This window comes from Lepisosteus platostomus, chromosome 7 (genome assembly GCF_059453375.1).
Source record: "Lepisosteus platostomus isolate fLepPlt1 chromosome 7, fLepPlt1.hap1, whole genome shotgun sequence".
Lineage (NCBI taxonomy): Eukaryota > Metazoa > Chordata > Actinopteri > Semionotiformes > Lepisosteidae > Lepisosteus > Lepisosteus platostomus.
In genome coordinates this window covers 28,627,618-28,646,324 of record NC_142617.1, presented here as the reverse complement: position 1 = coordinate 28,646,324, position 18,707 = coordinate 28,627,618, and the positions used below count along the sequence as shown (strand labels likewise).

The 18,707-nt window shown below is 40.7% G+C and overlaps 1 pseudogene; it reads right to left on the bottom strand.

Annotated features, from left to right (window-relative positions):
• Positions 1–4,261: 4,261 nt before the first annotated feature.
• The window catches only part of LOC148658492 (uncharacterized), a 36,023-nt pseudogene continuing 21,577 nt past the window's right edge, over positions 4,262–18,707 (bottom strand).

Here is an 18,707-nt window from a genome sequence, read left to right as displayed (position 1 = left end):
CCTTTTAATCAAATTCTAAAAGTATGCTTGTTGACTCCGGTATCGCGTTAGTTAAAGACTTCGATGCTTAAAATGTTTAGGGAGAAATGGAATACTGGTGTGTATGTTTTCTTTAAAGTACCGAGACCAGCCATATACTGTATGTTTAAGTTCCAAAATTAATATCGTTTTGTACTTCACACGCGTTGCAGTATGCTCCTATTCTTTTTATGCTCAGGCACTAAGATCTCCCTTCTGCTTTGTGTTAGGATGGTATCAAAAGCAATCTTAAGTGGTGAGAAAGCTGTGCTCAATGTATTTAAGGGACTTAAAAGTAAAAGGAGATGCTTCATATTGCTTGACTAATTTTAAGTTATAAATGCAGACGCTCCCTCGGTGCGCTGCTCTGGTGCGCCGGCTCTTACACAGTGCCTGTCTGCCGTAAGCGTTACAATATACATACCCAAAACTGCTTGTACCCATCTGTCATGCAAATAAAACACCTTGAATTGAATTGAATTGAGGGGAGAGGGGGGGAATACTAAAGCCAATACTGGCTCAATACCCTCAATGGGCTTTGACGTGCTAATGCGTTGGTTTAACAGTCCGGGTGTGGCAGGCTTCGAATGTCAACTTGACTCGATTGGAAGACAATGAAGGTATTTTGTGATATTTAGAAATATAAATTTCTTTGGTGCGAGTGAGGTTTTATTTAATCTCTGACCAAGGGAAACGTTTCATTTTTTCAAAGAAATGTTTGTTAAAAAATAAAGTCATAGTTCCATGGGATTCAATCACAGACCATGTGACATGGGAGTCAGGAAACTAACACAGGGCGCCACCGGATTTAATAACGCAATAAAAACGCTATAAAATAATGTGACTAGGCACAGAAAAAGTTTACAGCACAGTACAATAATAAATGCTGACCATGACTTTAGAAGCATAAATTACCTTACACTCAATTTAAACACAAGCTGTCTTTCTGTATGAACCTCTAAGCTGGTTCATACAGAAAATGTAGAAATGCATTAGCCTGATTATGATTAAAAAACACATAATTAAACACGCGTTTGCGATTTAAATCAGAACACGATTTAAATGTTTATATTGTAACGCATACTGTCCAGCCTCCATTTCTCTATAAAAATTTACTCTGTTGCACACACACACACTAGAAGCAGGAACCGCTGTCAGAAGGGAAGATATGTTCAAAATATCACAAATATCGATCATGTTGCGATATTTTGAAATATAAAAGTCAATTGATTGTCCATAATATCGCTATTCTATTTTTTCGAAGAAATGTTTGTTAAAAGAAAAGTTCAGCACCAGCTGGATTCGAACACACAAGCTGCTAGTTGGTAGTCACGCACCTAGACCAGTAGGCTACAAGACAGCTCACATGAACAGGCAGGCGAAACAGCCCTACACAGCCCTGTCGCAGTACACGGATATAATCATACCGTTATTAAATTCTTTAGATACGCGATTCCATATTATATTCCCTTTTAATCAAATTCTAAAAGTATGCTTGTTGACTCCGGTATCACGTTAGTTAAAGACTTCGAAGCTTAAAATGTTTAGGGAGAAATGGAATACTGGTGTGTATTTTTTTTCTTTAAAGTACCAAGACCAGCTATATACTGTATGTTTATGTTCCAAAATTAATATCGTTTATGACCTTCAGATGCGTTATGCTCCTCTTCTTTTTATGCTCAGCTTCTAAAATTTCCCTTTAGTGGTAAAATTCCATATGAATATTCAAAACTAAGCGGATTGAAATGTGCACAGTAAAGACATTAAATGATTAAATCTTTTCACTACCAACCAATGCACCACGAGTGCCCCTGTCGGTCATTTTGGCCAGCCAATCACTTGCCCTGCGGTGCCCTACGGTGCCCTGCGGGTTGGTTACTGTACCGCGGGTTTTTACCGCTCATTTTGAATGGCTGCATCTGTATGTCACAAATGTAATTTATTTTTTTAAAACAAATTACATGAAAACAGCTTCACACACAATGATGGTAGTGGAGTCCAGGCAAGCATGTCCATAGCAGACTCTATAGCAGTGCACACTCCATAACTGAAATGAAGCAGAGAGTGAAGGAGAATTTTTTTTTTAGTTCATCAGCAGCAAACATATCAAGCCAGACTCTCTGATCCAGTCACTCATGGTAGTGTTTTTTATTTTCAAAACGTCTATCCTGGGGCTTATTCTTTCTAGGTTAGGGTTTAAACTAGGATCAGTGTAACAATTACATTGAAAATTCATCTGAGGTTGAGTTCTATTTTTATGGGAACAAGTAATAGGTTTATTCCATGGTGAAAACAAAGAAGAAAGAAAACGTTTCGGCCATGGAGCCTTCTTCAGTTGTGAGAAAGACAAGGCAGTAAGCAAGTTTATGCATATCTATTTTTATGCATGTTAATTAAGCAAGTTTCACTGTAGTTAGATTTTGTGTTCAAATTGAATTTTGAGTTCACTTTTGAGAAAATTCTGTAAGAGAAAAACTAAGTAGGGTTTTTTGCAATTAAAGATTTAAGAGGAACGTCTTTACAATTCACTGAATGTATTGAAAATCACACCACACAATCACTCTGTGACAATTTTCTTCAGCACATGTGAGCAACATAGAAATCACCTTTTACATTAATTATTAAATTTTGAAATCTGATCTTGAATGCTTGGCTCAAATAGCAGGATATAAGTCATAGGTTTATTCCACACCTGAAGAAGGCTCCACAGCCGAAATGTCGTGTTCTCTTTTCACCATGGAATAAACCTATTTCTTGTTCCTTTTTAGCCTATGCATGCTGATGCAGCTACACACCTGAACTAAATAGCAGGATAGCAGGATAATGTTTAAGGCACAAATAGCACACATTAGCACAGAAAAACATGGTAATATTTTTGTTTTTAAAATAATCCACTTATTTTTTAAAAAAATTATACATTTTAGAAATCTCTAATAGCTCTTACTCTTTTTAACATATTACTCAATGAACATATTATTTATATCATAATAAATATAAATAGAATTATAAAAAATAATAAAAAATAACTTAAAATATTGCCCATACTGTATACAAGCATTGTGACATTTTACTGTGTTAACACTGGGTGGCATTAAAACTTCACAGCTATTGAATTTTACGGTAGCCCATTACAATAAGGTTGCGATATTAAGGGTTTATAAATACTCTATTAATAATGAACTTACAAGGATTCATAGTTTATTGAAAATGAACAAAGTATTAATTAAAGATTAACAAAGATGTTCTTAGGCCTTCATTAACTGTGATTTTCATGTTTTGTAAATGTTTTCTTAAAATGGATCTAACACAAACTCATACTTTATAGAGTGTGAAAAATACATTAAAATATGTCCTTTTTTTGTGTTGCTAAACATGAATTCTCTGCTCTGTGGAAGAGCAACACAAGCTGTCTCTGGCGCACCTACAGTAAGTGCTTTATAGAACACCCTTTGAAGAGATCACAATTGCAGGTATATTAGATATTTATGGGAAACATAGATGTGTTGCAGAGAGTGTGTATGCAGCTCCAGGTTGTTGACTCCTTTCATCCAGGATTGTTTTTTTTACCTATAACCATCAACCACATTCAGACTAAACCTTATGAACAACCTTCCTATTTACTAACCCCACATTGAGTTAATATATTATTAACAGGCATTTGTAAAGGCTTTATAAGCCTTTTATACATTCTTTGCAGTACCTCATGTAAAGTCTGAACCTATTCATGCTTATTAATGCAAAATCATGTTGCAGTAAAATATTAATAGACATTAATAAAGCCTTTGTAAACCACATTTGGTATTAAAATGTACCAATAATACAGACCAGGTTCTTTTAATGACAATAATTGCAACCTCTGTATTACTTGTAAAAATGTTTTGCAAATACAAAAACAGAAATCTTGGACAAAGTATCTTTACAGCATCTTAACAAAACAGTATTTGTTTTACACAGATAGAAATGATTTTTTACTTTGAGGCATGGCAACAAAGTAATGACTACTGTAGAAAAAATAGTAAATACATAAAATCAAGTAGGAACAGGCAACGCTTTACTCCATGTTGAAAAGTAGAGGAAAGAGAAACAACTATGGAGCCTTCTTCAGGTGTAAATAAAATAAATTATATACATATCATCACTCCACGACTACACTTAGTCTATTGCCGCAACCAAAACAATCAATAGCAAAGACTGCACAGCAGAATCAAGTTTGGCATATTGAGCAAGATATTTGTAGGGATAGTTAATGATTATGGTATTGTTTCCTCAAATCATGAAATAATCTACCCAGGGGTCCATTTCTATGTTTATTTCCAAGCCAAAGTATCCACTCTATCAAATCCAAGTGCTCTTATAACAGCATCTCTGTCCTCTTTCCTCTCAGTCTCCACTTATGTTCCTTGTATATATGCCATGCTTTCTTTTATGTTGTGTGTGAGCACCTGTACAAGGATTCACAAAGGTTCTTCTGTTACTGAAAGTAAAATGTTTGTAAGCAAGACTGCCTAGTACTCCCCTGTATGTTCGCCACTCATCTGTAAATATGCTAGTTTGTGGTCGAACGTAATGAACAACGTGGGGTATCAAATGTCTTCGTGACCTTTTCTCCACTAGACGCAGGACTGGCTTCTTTTTTTCAGCCTTCACCCCCAGCATTCCGTAAACTAAATTTTTCCTTTGCTATGTTGCAGAAAACCCCCTCCTTCCATACTGATAAAGAAAAAGGAAACAGGTTGCTTCAAACATTATCAAATACAGTACCTATGACATAACAAGTTTCACAATTGTAGTCCCTCCTCCTTAAGGGCGCTCCGGCTCTTTAACTTTGGATTTAATTCTGTGCACCTGTCCCCTGTTCCCAGTCCACCTGGCGCTGACGTTCATCCGGGCTGTGCATCTGATTTGCGTATCGTGCGAGTCCGGGACCTGGAAGCACCTGGTCCTGTTAAGGTTTTAATCTCTGTTCCCGTTCCCTGTCCGCCGGTTCCGACCCGGTTCGTGTTTTTAATTCCTTGTTGGATGGATCACCTGGCTATGGACCTATTCTTGTGTTTTTGGATTCCCAGTCTGGATTAGTTTTGGATTGTTTGCCTCAGCCACACCTCCCCCGTGCACCAGCGCACTTTGGACACGCCCCCCTGTTTTCATCCCCGTATTCCTGCATGACTTGTTCCTAGTGTTTCCTCACGATTCTGGATTGTGTCGTCTGGATAGGGTCCGGAAATAACTGATCGTTACAACAAGAACATATAACAAAAGCGGAGATTTGCTCTACATTTCTATCTTCATTTTGTTAAAGAATCTTTCTAGTGATTCTTTTGTGTGAAATAGGTCAATCTGTAAGGTGTGTTTTTGTATTATTGCAAAATCTGCTCTCACGAAATATGTTGGATTATTGTTAGACATTTAAGAACTTTATATTTTTGTCTTAATAGTGTTCCAATTATCTGCAAATATATTCTCCTATCATCAGAATACAAAGAGAAAGCTAAAAGAAAAGGAAACAATAATGTAATGAAATAAATATCACATACAGAATGTACCTTTCTTTTGTGTCTGAAATTGCTTTCATCAATTACTCCAAACTCCCTTCTGCCACTCAGGTACCTCTGCGGTACCTCAGGATAGCTTTCACACAGACACCCTGGACCTTCTTGGCCTTTTTCGACAAGGGGCTGCTGCGCGTGGCAATGGCATCCTGAATCATGTCTATCTGAAAAAGACGCAATCCTTGAGCAAATCTAATTTAAGAGTCAGTGAAGGAAATCAATATATTTGTTGATTAAAGCTGTTTTCTCTTTAGTTTTAGGGAATTGGTTTCAGATTTAATTGAAAAATATTTAACACTTTAATTGTTCTTCCTCTTGATTTATGTGTGTGACTTTTAAAAGGATGGCAAAATACATAAATATTACTGGATAAAATCTTTGACACCATTTTCTGTGATCATTTCATCAGTTTCTGTGAAACTTCCCTTTGTAAAATGTTCATCCACTGACGCAGTGAGAGTTTTGATTTTGTGAACAAAGATCCATGTCTCTGATTTCAATATGGAATATATTATTAATAATATTAATAATGAAAGACAATGGATGAGCTGTTAACTAAAGAGTTATAGAGAAGACATGTTGAGCCTTGTCTTTTCAGCTTGGAATGAACCTTAAGAGCAATCCTTTTGGCAAAATTTTTGACATAGCAGGATATGTAAAAATAGTTTGTTGCTATAGCTTTTTGTGAATGCAATGTGCATCTTTCAGGTTTATATCCACATTAAGAAAATGTATATTTTGTCTTAACACAAATTTCAGCAATGAGAAATTTAACATTAAATTGTGATTAAGAAAAGCAGCCCTGTTAGAGTTTGTGTTATTACGCTGCACCCTTTTGAATAGATTTCTGTCTGTCTGGGGCGTAGGGGTTGTATCCCTTCCTTAGTTTAACATCTGATACATTCCCAGTAAACCGAGACACTAAAACCCTCTATCAATAAAACAACTGCCTTGCGACATTTCTCAGACTGCTCCCAAGTCGGGCGCAGAGTATATAATCCTCTAAACTGAAAGCCACAACAGACACCACAATTACCCGTAGCACAAACTGTAGTACCATAATACCTGTAATACAAAGGACCACTACAAACTTAAACAACCCAAAGTGCAGCACGTATGAACCAAGGAAAAAATATCGTCTCCACAAAACAAATCAAAGATCCTGAAGAAGCAACCAAATATACTACATCCCCACTGTAGTTATGGCAAGGTGAAAGTGGGAAACTGATTTTTTAAACAAAATAAAAAATAAGAAACAAAAATATGTGCCTGCCTAAATTAGACATTGCATGACTTTAAAAGCTTAAACTTAAAACAGTAGAACCTCAATTATATTTGCCATTGTATTAACATTTACAACAGATACATTCCTCACAAATCCAAAACCTTTTAAAACAGAAGCTGTTAACTCTACTTCACAACTGCATGTCAAGATCAAGGTGTGCCCAGCAGCTCTTTTGTTTGGATTACACTATAAATTAACCCTGTGGCATACAATCCAAGGTTTCGAAATTTTAAAAAATCAAACCTTTGTTTGGATAAGAGAAATGGGTATCTTTTAAAAAGTTAAGTACTGATTCCAAAGAATCTGATTTTGACAAACCTTAAAGAGCTAATTTTGCTTGAAGAATTAAAAATCTGCCTGCCTGGCTGTATTGCAACTTATTTAATTGAACTGTTCAGACACCTATGGAGATACTCGATCTTTTTTCATGGTTTTGTTATCCAAAATGTTTTTGAACTTGTTAAACTCTGAGATCCTAACTGATTTACTTTATATTTCCCCATTAAGCTGAAACAGAAAAGGAAAACGTTCTGTAGTTAATCTTTTTGGAATTCGATTTATTATATTTGTTATGGTTAATAATTATTAATGTTATATTATTTATTATAAAACCCCTAACATCGACAAAGGTGCTGCTGCTGTTCATAGCCTCTCATTAATTTAAAATGTGACCAACCATTAGGGTCAGTAATGCTAGTTTTGTGGATTAGAGATATTCTTTTATTTATCAAAATGGAGACACCTCCTTGCTTGGAATTGTAAATCGCTGAGAATATTTGAATTGCGAGGATTTTAGTGTCTGATGCTCTGATTTTCCTAAATAAGTTTCTCTTATTAGACATATGTCAGCCTGTGATTCAATGAAGCGATTGAAATTTTTTTAAACCGATAGCATGGATATTCCAGGTTTCAAATTTATGTGATTGCATTGTTACTTAATTAAATTTAAATAACTGTTATTTGTCTGTGTACTGTATTTGTAGCCTTACACCCAGTCAAAACATGGAGATGACACGGGTGTCACGTAACACTAGGCTACGGGAGGTTGGACCAAGTGCATGGCACTTCAGGTATCTGTGGTTCAGTGCCGAAACGAGGGATGAAGACGTGGTCGTGGACGAAAGCTAGGAGGTCAAAAACGCCGGGAAGGTTTAGAGAGCAGAAGGTACAAAAACAGAAAGCAAAGTTGTAGTCAAGGAAGAGCAAAGAGAGTCTAAATGTGGGGAGAGTAGAAATCATCAAACAAGGGCTGGGAAGTACAAGTACGGAGCTCAAGGAGGAGACCTCAATCGTGAGTGAGGAAAAGAAGACAAGAGAGGGTAGTGCAGAGTAAATTGGTGCGCGGGCATTTAGGGAGAGTAGAGCTCGTGGAAATGTGGAAGCACTTCCATGCCTGTGTGAAATTCGTGACAATGGGTTTGATAAGATCAAAAATAGGGATCTTTATTCCAGAGTCAGACAGTGGTATACTATATTAGGTCTGAAGACAATTCCCAATCATTCTGGACTGGAGCGCACTTCAGTATACTGTAGCGGTGAGGCTTATTAATAAGGCAGAATTAAGTGTTTCTGAGCTTTCCCAAATTAGGCCTCATTTCTCTGTTCATCTCTGAGAAATAATTCATGCAAGCTGATTTAAGATGTTTTCTTGTGATAAGAAACCAGCTCCCAAAGGGGGATGCACTTAGCTAAGCCTGGCTATCATGATCAATGGTCATCCATTGGCGCCTATCTGTCTAGGGAGTGCGAGTTGGACATCTGGATTGCATTCCTAAGTGTCAGGAGTAAGTGACTCATATCTCACCTTGATCAACCAATCAGGGACTGGTAGGGCCGAGTAACCCACGTGGGACTCTGATGCCCATGGAACTTTCAGCCAATCAATGAGCTGAAGTTCCTCCAGGTAAAAACAGGCAACACAGAGATTCAACAAGATTCAGAAGGGATTCTGGAGAGGATTCTGTGGACTGTTCTAAAGGGAATTCAAAGGAGAATTCCAGGGCAGGACGGCCCAGGAGCAGAAGGCTCCCAAGGGCAGGACATCCTCGCAGCGCGCCTCCTGACCATCCTGAGACTCAGCCCGGACAACCACGGAACGGCCAGTGTGTCCGAGTGCCAGAACTTTCCTTTGTTCTAAGAGTCTAGAGTGGAGGTTGCCAGAGAGTAACCAGCAGCAGGCCTCGTGAACAGGTCGGAATTGTGGACAGCTGAATCACTATTCAGAACTAGCTCTTCATTAGGAACGAACCGGTCCTCTTCCTGACTTGCTGGGACCCACAGTCATCTTTTCTCCTGTGCACAAACTTTGCTAGTTAAAGCCAACACTAACTAGCCGGTCAGTGAGCATCAGCAGCGCACCGTCGCAAGCCGCACAGCACAGCCTGGCACCAAGCCAGAGAGCGCGGATTGGACAGCAACAGCCTGCAACTGTTTCTTTGTGCCCGCAGGAGATCTGAATCCCCAAAGATTGGATGAGTATTCAACTTCAATGCATTACAGCTCAAGAATTCAATTGTTATCCCAACCAGTTGATATCAATTTAATTCCTAAGAGTTATGTACTTGTTTCGAGTATCTAATGTAGAAGTTATAACCAAGTTCATTTATGAAACGGTCTTAATGAATGATATACTGAACGTATGTCCTCTTGATATATGTAACACTTCAGAACTGATTGAATATATATCTTTTGTATTCTGATAACCCTCACGATAAGATTGGTTAGATTTACATGCATATTCTATGTATTAATAAATGTATCCTCGTGTATTAGTACCTGTGTGTGCGCGTTGTTTGAGTTATGTCGCATGGTTGGATTCTAAAGCCATCAAAAGAATCAACTTTGTGATTTACTGCTACAATTAATAATTGTCTCAGTAAATGCCCAAACCCTACAGAACTGGTGCCTTCAGAGAGCCACTACATTACATTTTGGCTATGGCAACGTTACATATTTGGCGTCCCTGAACGGCTATGAATCACTACATTATTTGGCGTCCCTGGGTGGGCGTGGCAAGACTGAAATGAGTCAACCAAGCGAATAATTCAATATAAAACGCCGCGGGTTTCATACACGACAATACAGTGTGGTGAAAGCCGAAAGAAAAAAAGTTCCCCTTGCTCTTTAAGCAGTGCTTGATTGTTTTGTGATCTTTTGCGATCTACCAGGTTGATTGCATACTTGATCTTGTGGTTTTCTGTGGTAAAACTGTAATTTCGTACTTAAAAGTAATACTCTTTAAGTTTAACGATGGTTGCTAAAAGGTCTGAATTCGAGTCGCTATTAAGCACTCTCTCTAGCAGCGACAGGTCTGACCACGATCTCTTCCATATCTCCGTCAGCGGAGAAGCTAGAATAAATCTCCATTTTCTGAGAGAGCTAGCGAAGGACATAGAGAGATTTGACCCCGCAGTGTCAGAGAATAATATCAAGAGTTATATTCAAGACCTCAGGTATACCCTGCAGTACCTGCCAAACGCCACAGAACAGGAGAAAGTGTTTCTGGTCAGGAAAACTACCAGCAGAGCTGTACATGAGTGGATGGCTAGGCAGATGAAAGAAGTCTGTAATGACTTTGAGCAGCTATGTCAAGCACTTATCGAAGAATACAGCGCGTTTATTGACCCGACTGCCGCGATAGCCGCCGCACTTAACATTAAGCACGAGAGAGCAGAGTCCCCTCGCGAATATTACGAGAGACTTAGACGAACTTATTTTGCAGGGCGAAATGATGAGGGTTGCGAAGAGAACACACATTTCAAGGGTTTATTCATTGCGAATCTCCACCCGTCAGTCAGAAAGATGATCTTAATGCATACAGATGCACAGACCATGAAAATGACTGATATTAAGAGATTCGTGCAGAAAGCCTGGGAGTATGATGTCCAAAGTCGCTCTGAGAAAAAAGCTGTTAAAGCGACTGTGTTCGCCGTCAGAGCCAGCAGGGTTAACTCCCTCCTGCTCGAAGGAGCACAGGTTCCTGAGCTGGCTAAGCCCCGTTCCAAAGCACTCACACAGGACCGCACCCAGCGTCCTAAGTGCCATGAGAACACCGGGGGAGGGAAAGGGCTAGATAAAGCTGAACAAAAGGATTCAGTAGCCGCCCCCCTGGCCAGGCTTGAACAAGCTTTATTAAGACAGGGACAACTGCTCCCCAAGGCTGCCGGAAACGTGAATGAGCTGATACTCTCCACTGGAGGAGGCGGAGACCCGCCCCCTCTCCCTCCCTCAGTCTATCTGATTGAGCGGAAGAGTTCCTGCCTGGATAAGGTCAGCCACTCCCAAGCGAGTGCTGACTCCACCCCTGAAGTCACAGAGCAGGCAGTAAAACAGAGAGGAAAAGCAGGAAGCTTTTACCTCAAGGCTGCCATGGGAGATGTCTTACCCAGTGAGACACTGATTGACACTGAGGTTGAAAGGTGTTTGATGTCACACGGCAAGCTCAAACGGGTAGAAAAAGAAAAGGGCATGCGACTCAGAGAGGAACCTTTGGTGGATCACCAGAAAGGCAAAGTGTGGAAACAGGTCAAGGCTCCTAAGTCTTCTGTACAGAAGGAAAGGGGGGCCAAGAGGCAGACTGTGCTCACACAGTGCCCACCGAACACAGAAGCCCATGCGGAGATTCCTTCTGTTCCCTCTGGACAAGAAATAAAAATATTTTCTTGTTCCCCGAATATACAGGGAAGTCGTGTCCCGGCCGAGGTCTCAACAGCCTCCCTGCCTCAGGAGCGGTGCTCCAAGCAGCCGCCTGATCCACCAGGTAAAGCACACACCTTTTACATCCCTAAAGAGGAGCAGATCTCCCCACCTGGCGATGAAAAGGAGCTTTCCCTGTGCACCCTGGCACCCAAGAGGGGTCAGGACCACCACCCCGCAGTGGTGGAAAGGATCCAGATGGCAGGAGAGCAGGTTGGTGATGTAGCCCCCACCCTTAGCCCTGAGAGGTCCTCTATTAGTGAGGATCTGCTTGAGCAGCTGTCACAGGGCCACCGCCAGGTGCCCCTGGTGCAACATTCACAGGTTAGACAGGAGGTCCAGCTGGACGCTGAGACTACTGCGCTGTGGACACACCTGATCCCAGATGCTGATTCCCTCTGCTTTGACCCAGGGAACCTGCAGTCAGGTAACATTATTTCTCACAACTACCAGGTAGTGAATGAGACTGACCTGATTGTTCCTGCCTCAACGGCAGGGTTTCCAACACACCCAGTCCCCCAGAAGGGACAGGCAATGAAAGCCGAGCCGGTTTTCTCACAGCCACCAGCTCAGTCTGTCAGTCTGAGTCTGACCAACAGTGGTTCAGCCAGACTGGAGCTGGATGGTCAAGTCACCCGCCTGCCAGTGCAGGACATCGCAAAGAGAGGTGTCAGAATCCCCGCCTGCATTGACATGGGCCTGGTGAGTGATAGTAAGTTCAAAGACAGTGAACTAGCTATCCCAGTGCTGGGGCAGCTCCCTGAACCCCTAGCGAGGGAAGGGGGGAGCGAGCAGGTGTCCTACACCTACCCCCAGCAAACGATTGGAAACATGCCGATAGAGGGATTCCTCAATCAGGAAGTGTGCAGGGTGGACCTGAACAGTGAGAATAGGATAACAATCCCAGATCACTCAGGTGCTCCAGATGACCACTCAGCCGAGGGTCAGGCATGCTCCACCACTGCACCACCCCCTGCAGGGTTCCTAGAGCACAGGCATGAACAAATCGAAAAAGCAAATGCCCTGGAAAAGGAGGAGCAGCATCAGCAGCTGCGTCAGATCTCCCCAGATTTCCAGGATGTTGGTGCCCAAGACGCTACATGGCATACTGAGAAAGACACCATGTACACGCTGCACCAGCTTAGAAAGGCAACAGTCACTCAGAAGGAGATGACTGGGATCAGCCACCCGAAAAGACTTTTGGGAGGACTGATTGCTGCCGCCACTGTTGCACGTTTGCTTTTTCTGGTAGGTTTGTGTGCTACTGGCACTCTCACCCTGACTGCCCCAAGAAGGCAGGTGTCAGAGAGGCCAGAGGGTAGTGACAGACTGTATCGACAGCAGCAAAAGTTGGAAAGCTTAGGGAAAACCCTACAGGCAACTTCCTATGCAACAGGGTTAAACCTTATTCCCCAAACAGTGGACATGATTGTTGGTGTTATACAGTGGGTTTATGCTTGTGTGCAACAGGCCAGAATGTTGACACAAGACCTGTTAAGGGAGTTTAGTGCCACTGTGGCCAGTCTAGCCATGGCACAATTCCCAACCCACTTGATTCCACTCTTCTCAGTAGAGGAGTATGTGACATTAACCCCATCGCTCATAGCTCACCCAGAAGGCAATCCAAGATTGAATTCGGTTCCAAGTCTTGAGATGGGTATGGCTACCAAAGCTATCCATTGGCTGTGTCTAAACGATTCACCAATGAAGGGTGTAAAGCTACTAACGAGCAGAGGGAGGTTAATGGACCCCATGTGTCCGAGTGCCAGAACTTTCCTTTGTTCTAAGAGTCTAGAGTGGAGGTTGCCAGAGAGTAACCAGCAGCAGGCCTCGTGAACAGGTCGGAATTGTGGACAGCTGAATCACTATTCAGAACTAGCTCTTCATTAGGAACGAACCGGTCCTCTTCCTGATTTGCTGGGACCCACAGTCATCTTTTCTCCTGTGCACAAACTTTGCTAGTTAAAGCCAACACTAACTAGCCGGTCAGTGAGCATCAGCAGCGCACCGTCGCAAGCCGCACAGCACAGCCTGGCACCGAGCCAGAGAGCGCGGATTGGACAGCAACAGCCTGCAACTGTTTCTTTGTGCCCGCAGGAGATCTGAATCCCCAAAGATTGGATGAGTATTCAACTTCAATGCATTACAGCTCAAGAATTCAATTGTTATCCCAACCAGTTGATATCAATTTAATTCCTAAGAGTTATGTACTTGTTTCGAGTATCTAATGTAGAAGTTATAACCAAGTTCATTTATGAAACGGTCTTAATGAATGATATACTGAACGTATGTCCTCTTGATATATGTAACACTTCAGAACTGATTGAATATATATCTTTTGTATTCTGATAACCCTCACGATAAGATTGGTTAGATTTACATGCATATTCTATGTATTAATAAATGTATCCTCGTGTATTAGTACCTGTGTGTGCGCGTTGTTTGAGTTATGTCGCATGGTTGGATTCTAAAGCCATCAAAAGAATCAACTTTGTGATTTACTGCTACAATTAATAATTGTCTCAGTAAATGCCCAAACCCTACAGAACTGGTGCCTTCAGAGAGCCACTACATTACATTTTGGCTATGGCAACGTTACATATTTGGCGTCCCTGAACGGCTATGAATCACTACAATACATATATATGGTCGAGAATATACAGTATACACATAAATCATAAAGTGTAAAGAACTTAACAATTAATGAAAGGAAACTTACACAATGATGAAAATAATGTACACCTATTTTTGAGTAGGCCTACTTACTGCGCAAAACACTTTATAGGAGATGCAGCTTTCTCATTATTGAACATAGCACGTGAAGAAAAAAAACTTCAGGTGGTCAACCACTTTTTGTTCTTCCCCTCCTAACAGTTGGCTCATGCTCTACTGGTGGATCCTCTTCTTCCAGCATAAGACCTATCAGGGAGAATATCTTTTGAGCATACAGTCATGTGAAAAATAAAGTACATCCTCTTTCAATTATATGGTTTTATAGATACTTTATTAATCCCACGAGGGAAATTGCACATATATATCAGGACATAACAAAAAATCATCTGGTTGTTACTAGGTCCTACAGTTAGGTACAGTAAATCTAACCTCAGGTGACAAACAACACATAACAGATTCCACTATGTCATTATTTATTTAACAAAAAATAAGGCAACATTGTTTTATGAGGAATTTTGGCCCACTCTTCTTTACAACATTGCTTCAGTTCACTGATGTTTGAGGGCATTATGCACAGCTCTCTTAAGGTCCCTCCACAGCATCTCAATGGGGTTGAGGTCTGGACCTTCATTATTTTCTTTTTCAGCCATTCAGTTGTAGATTTGCTGGTGTGCTTGGGATCATTGTCCTGTTGCATGACCCAATTTCAGCCAAGTTTTAGCTGTCGGACACATGGCCTCACATTTGTCAATTTATTTTGATTTAGTGCCTTTCACAACAAGGTTGAGCCAAGGCACTTAACAAAGCTCTGTGATAGTACATGATATTACAATACAGAAAGAGAAAAAGAAAATGGAGGAGAAGAACCAAAAACTCCTCTTTGAAGAGAAAAAAATACCTCTAGGGGTCCAAGGTCAGCTGGCTGCCCAACCCCTCTGGGCATGCTAACATTATACAATTCTAAAAAAGTACTAAATGCGGAGTATTAAATCTTCCATCATGTCCTTCTGTGTGCCAGTACTCCATGCAGTTCTCTGTAGACCAGCAAATCTTCCTAATTGAAAATGCCTACAGTTAACTGCAGGTGCCTGACCCCTGAGAGCCTTATAAGTAAGTAAAAGAATTTTGATGTCTGCCCTGTACCTAATAGGAAGCCAATGGAGAGAGCTAAGTACAGGCATTATGTGGTTGTACTTTCTACTCCTGGTAACAATTCTATCTGCTGTGATTTAAATTTGCTGTAAGGTGTTGAAAGTGTGATAGGTGCCCCCTGATAGTAGGGTATTACAGCAATCTAAGCTGTTGTATACAAAAGCATGTATTAGTTTCTCTGTGTCTTGTGCAATATTTCTTAACTGTAGGAAGCATGCCTTCGATACTACATTAACATGAGAGTTAAATGAGAGCCTTGTATCTAAGATGACACCTAAGTTACGTGCCGAATCTTTGAGTTTATAGCAGTCCTATCCACATTGTTGACTCCAAACAACAGAACCTCAGTTTTAACAGTTGAGTGCCAAAACATTTTCACACATCCAAGACTTTACTTCATTAATGCAATTAGCTAAAGTGACAATTGACGAGTTGTCATTAGATGTAAATGAAATGTATATTTGAGTGTCCTTAGCATAGGAATGAAAGTTAAGATTACGCTTTCTTATTATCCTATGTAGCGGCAACATGTACAGAGAGAACAAAACTGGTCCAAGTACTGATCCCTGTGGTACCCCAGATTTGACAGTGACGAAACAGTACAAATATTAGATATTTGAACATAGTGAAACTCAAGCCTGTGTAACAAAATACAATGGTCAACTGTGTCGAAGGCAGCACTAAGATCTATGAGCACAAGCACTGTTGCATTCCCTGCGTCAGTTGCTAACAGAATATCATTTGCAACTCTTGTTATGCAGTTTCAGTACTGTGGCCTGGGCAGAAACCAGATGGGAATTTCTCAAGTATATTATTTGAATCCAGATAAGACTGAAGTTGGGCCACAACTATTCTCTTAAGAATTTTAGATAAAAATTGAACATTTTTCTTTTTCACATGACAGTATATACTGTACATGCAGGCTTCAGCAGGGAGTTTCAAACAACCAGGAGAGTTGCTGGCTGCTCTTGCACTCCAGCATGGACGTGCTTGTCCCCCTATTTATACCCTCTCCCTATGATATGCGACAGTAATAAAGTATGTCGCTGCTGTAAAAACCAGAGTAACCAGTAATATTTAGGGCAAAACTGTACCCTTTGACTTCATGTGGGTTACATGTGCATGGGTTCGTACATGTAGCAAGATGGTCGATATCATAAGTTATCATTTTCAGTGTCATCAGTATTGTTGTCACAGATAACCATTTTAACAGTGCAAAACAAAATCTAAAAGGGCCAGCAGGGGGTGCTCACCCTGTGGTCCATGTTTGTCCTAAAGCCCCAGTATAGTGATGGGGACACTATACTGTAAACAGGCACCGTCCTTCGGATGAGACGTAAAACCGAGGTCCTGACTCTCTGTGGTCATTAAAAATCCCAGGGCGTTTCTCCAAAAGAGTAGGGGTGCATCCTGGCCAAATTCCCCATTGGCCCTTACCAATCATGGCCTCCTAATAATCCCCATCTATGAATTGGCTTCATTACTCTGCTCTCCTCCCCAGCTGATGTGTGGTGAGCGTTCTGGCGCACTATAGCTGCCGTTGCATCATCCAGGTGGATGCTGCACATTGGTGGTGGTGGAGGGGAGTCCACATTACCTGTAAAGCGCTTTGAGTGGAGTGTCCAGAAAAGCGCTATATAAGTGTAAGCAATTATAATTATTATTAATTATTATTATTATTATTAAAGATTGTTACAGTGCCCTCCAGAATTATTGGCACCCTTGGTAAAGATGAGCACAAAAGGCTATGAAAAAATGTCTTTGTTGTTTATCAGCTTGATCTTACACTGAAAATATGAGAGAAATCTAACCTTTCAGTGAGGTAAAATTATTCAAAGAAAAAAAAACTCTTATAAAAAAATTTAACATTTTTCTCAAAAACACATATGTCACAATTATCGGTACCTCTGCATTTTATTACTTTGTGAACTCTCCCTTTGCAAAAACATAACAGCATAACAGCACTGAGTCTTCTCTTATAATGTCAGACGAGGTGGGAGAACACATATAAAGGTATCTGAGACCATTCCTCCATATAAAATCTCTCCAGATCCCTCAGAGTCCTTGGTCCCCGCTTGTGGACTCTCCACTTCAGCTCACCCCACAGGTTTTCAATGGGGTTAGGTCAGGGGACTGGGATGGCCACTGCAAAAGCTTGATTCTGTGGTCAGTGAACCATTTCTGTGTGGATTTGGAGGTATGCTTTGGGTCACTGTCCTGCTGTTAGATCCAACCGCGACCCAGTCTTAGCCTCCTGGCAGAGGCAGCCAGATTTTGAATTAAAATCTCCTGGTATTTAAAGGAGTCTATGATGCCATGTATCCTAAGAAGATTCCCAGTGGGGATGAGGTTTTTTTCTGCATGACCTTTTTACTACTGCTACTGCATCACATACACATACCTGGACTTTTACACTACTCCTATGTACTACACAATTTCTGTCTTCCCAAGTAAACACAGTACTACCAAACTTCTGCATCTCAGACATGAAAGGGGTAAAATATGTGTCAACTCTAGGTTTATGTCTGCCAAACAGCCTGTGTGTAATACAACATTTATACATCTGTCTATCAAAGACAGCTCACTAATGGTGCACAAAATGGGCCAGATAGAATACTGTGATGATCTGAAACCAGGGGACCCATCACAGTTGAATGATACTGTAATGTTGTCAACAACATCTGTAAATTCCAGATGTGCTTTGTAATCACAGAATGTATCTCTGTAGAACTGCTTCCTGATCTTTGCTTGAACTTATACAAGAATGTTTCTGAGCTGCTTTCTGAGGGGCATGACTAAGAAGTAACTGGCTAATTTCAGTAGGCTAACAATGTAACAATAACAAGGTAACAACGACATTTAGGACAGTAATAGTGGACATGGACTATGTTATTCAAATAAAAAAAAACTGCTTGTCTAGAAACCATTTTGTTTTTGGAACACATCCTGACACAATATGGTTTAATCGCTCGAGTAGATCTTTTGTAGCTGTTGTTGACAATTTGTGTCTCAAGATAAATGCCATCATAAGTATTAGGAGAGCACCCATGCTCCGATGTGACCCAGTGTAGATCTTTTTGTCCGATTGAAAGAAGCAATAAACAAGCTTTCCTGTAGGGACATGAAGGACATTTGTATCCATGCATGCAGAAAACAGTCTGTAGACCAAACAAGTATAATAGAAATATACAGATGGAGCCATACAAAACGTGTGTTGTCACCTAACAAGATATACTGCATAACTTTTAGCTGGCATCCCAAACTGAACTATGATGGAGGCTTAGATGAAAATGACATTATTGTCCCACTTGAGATCTTGTGTTATTTCAGGAATG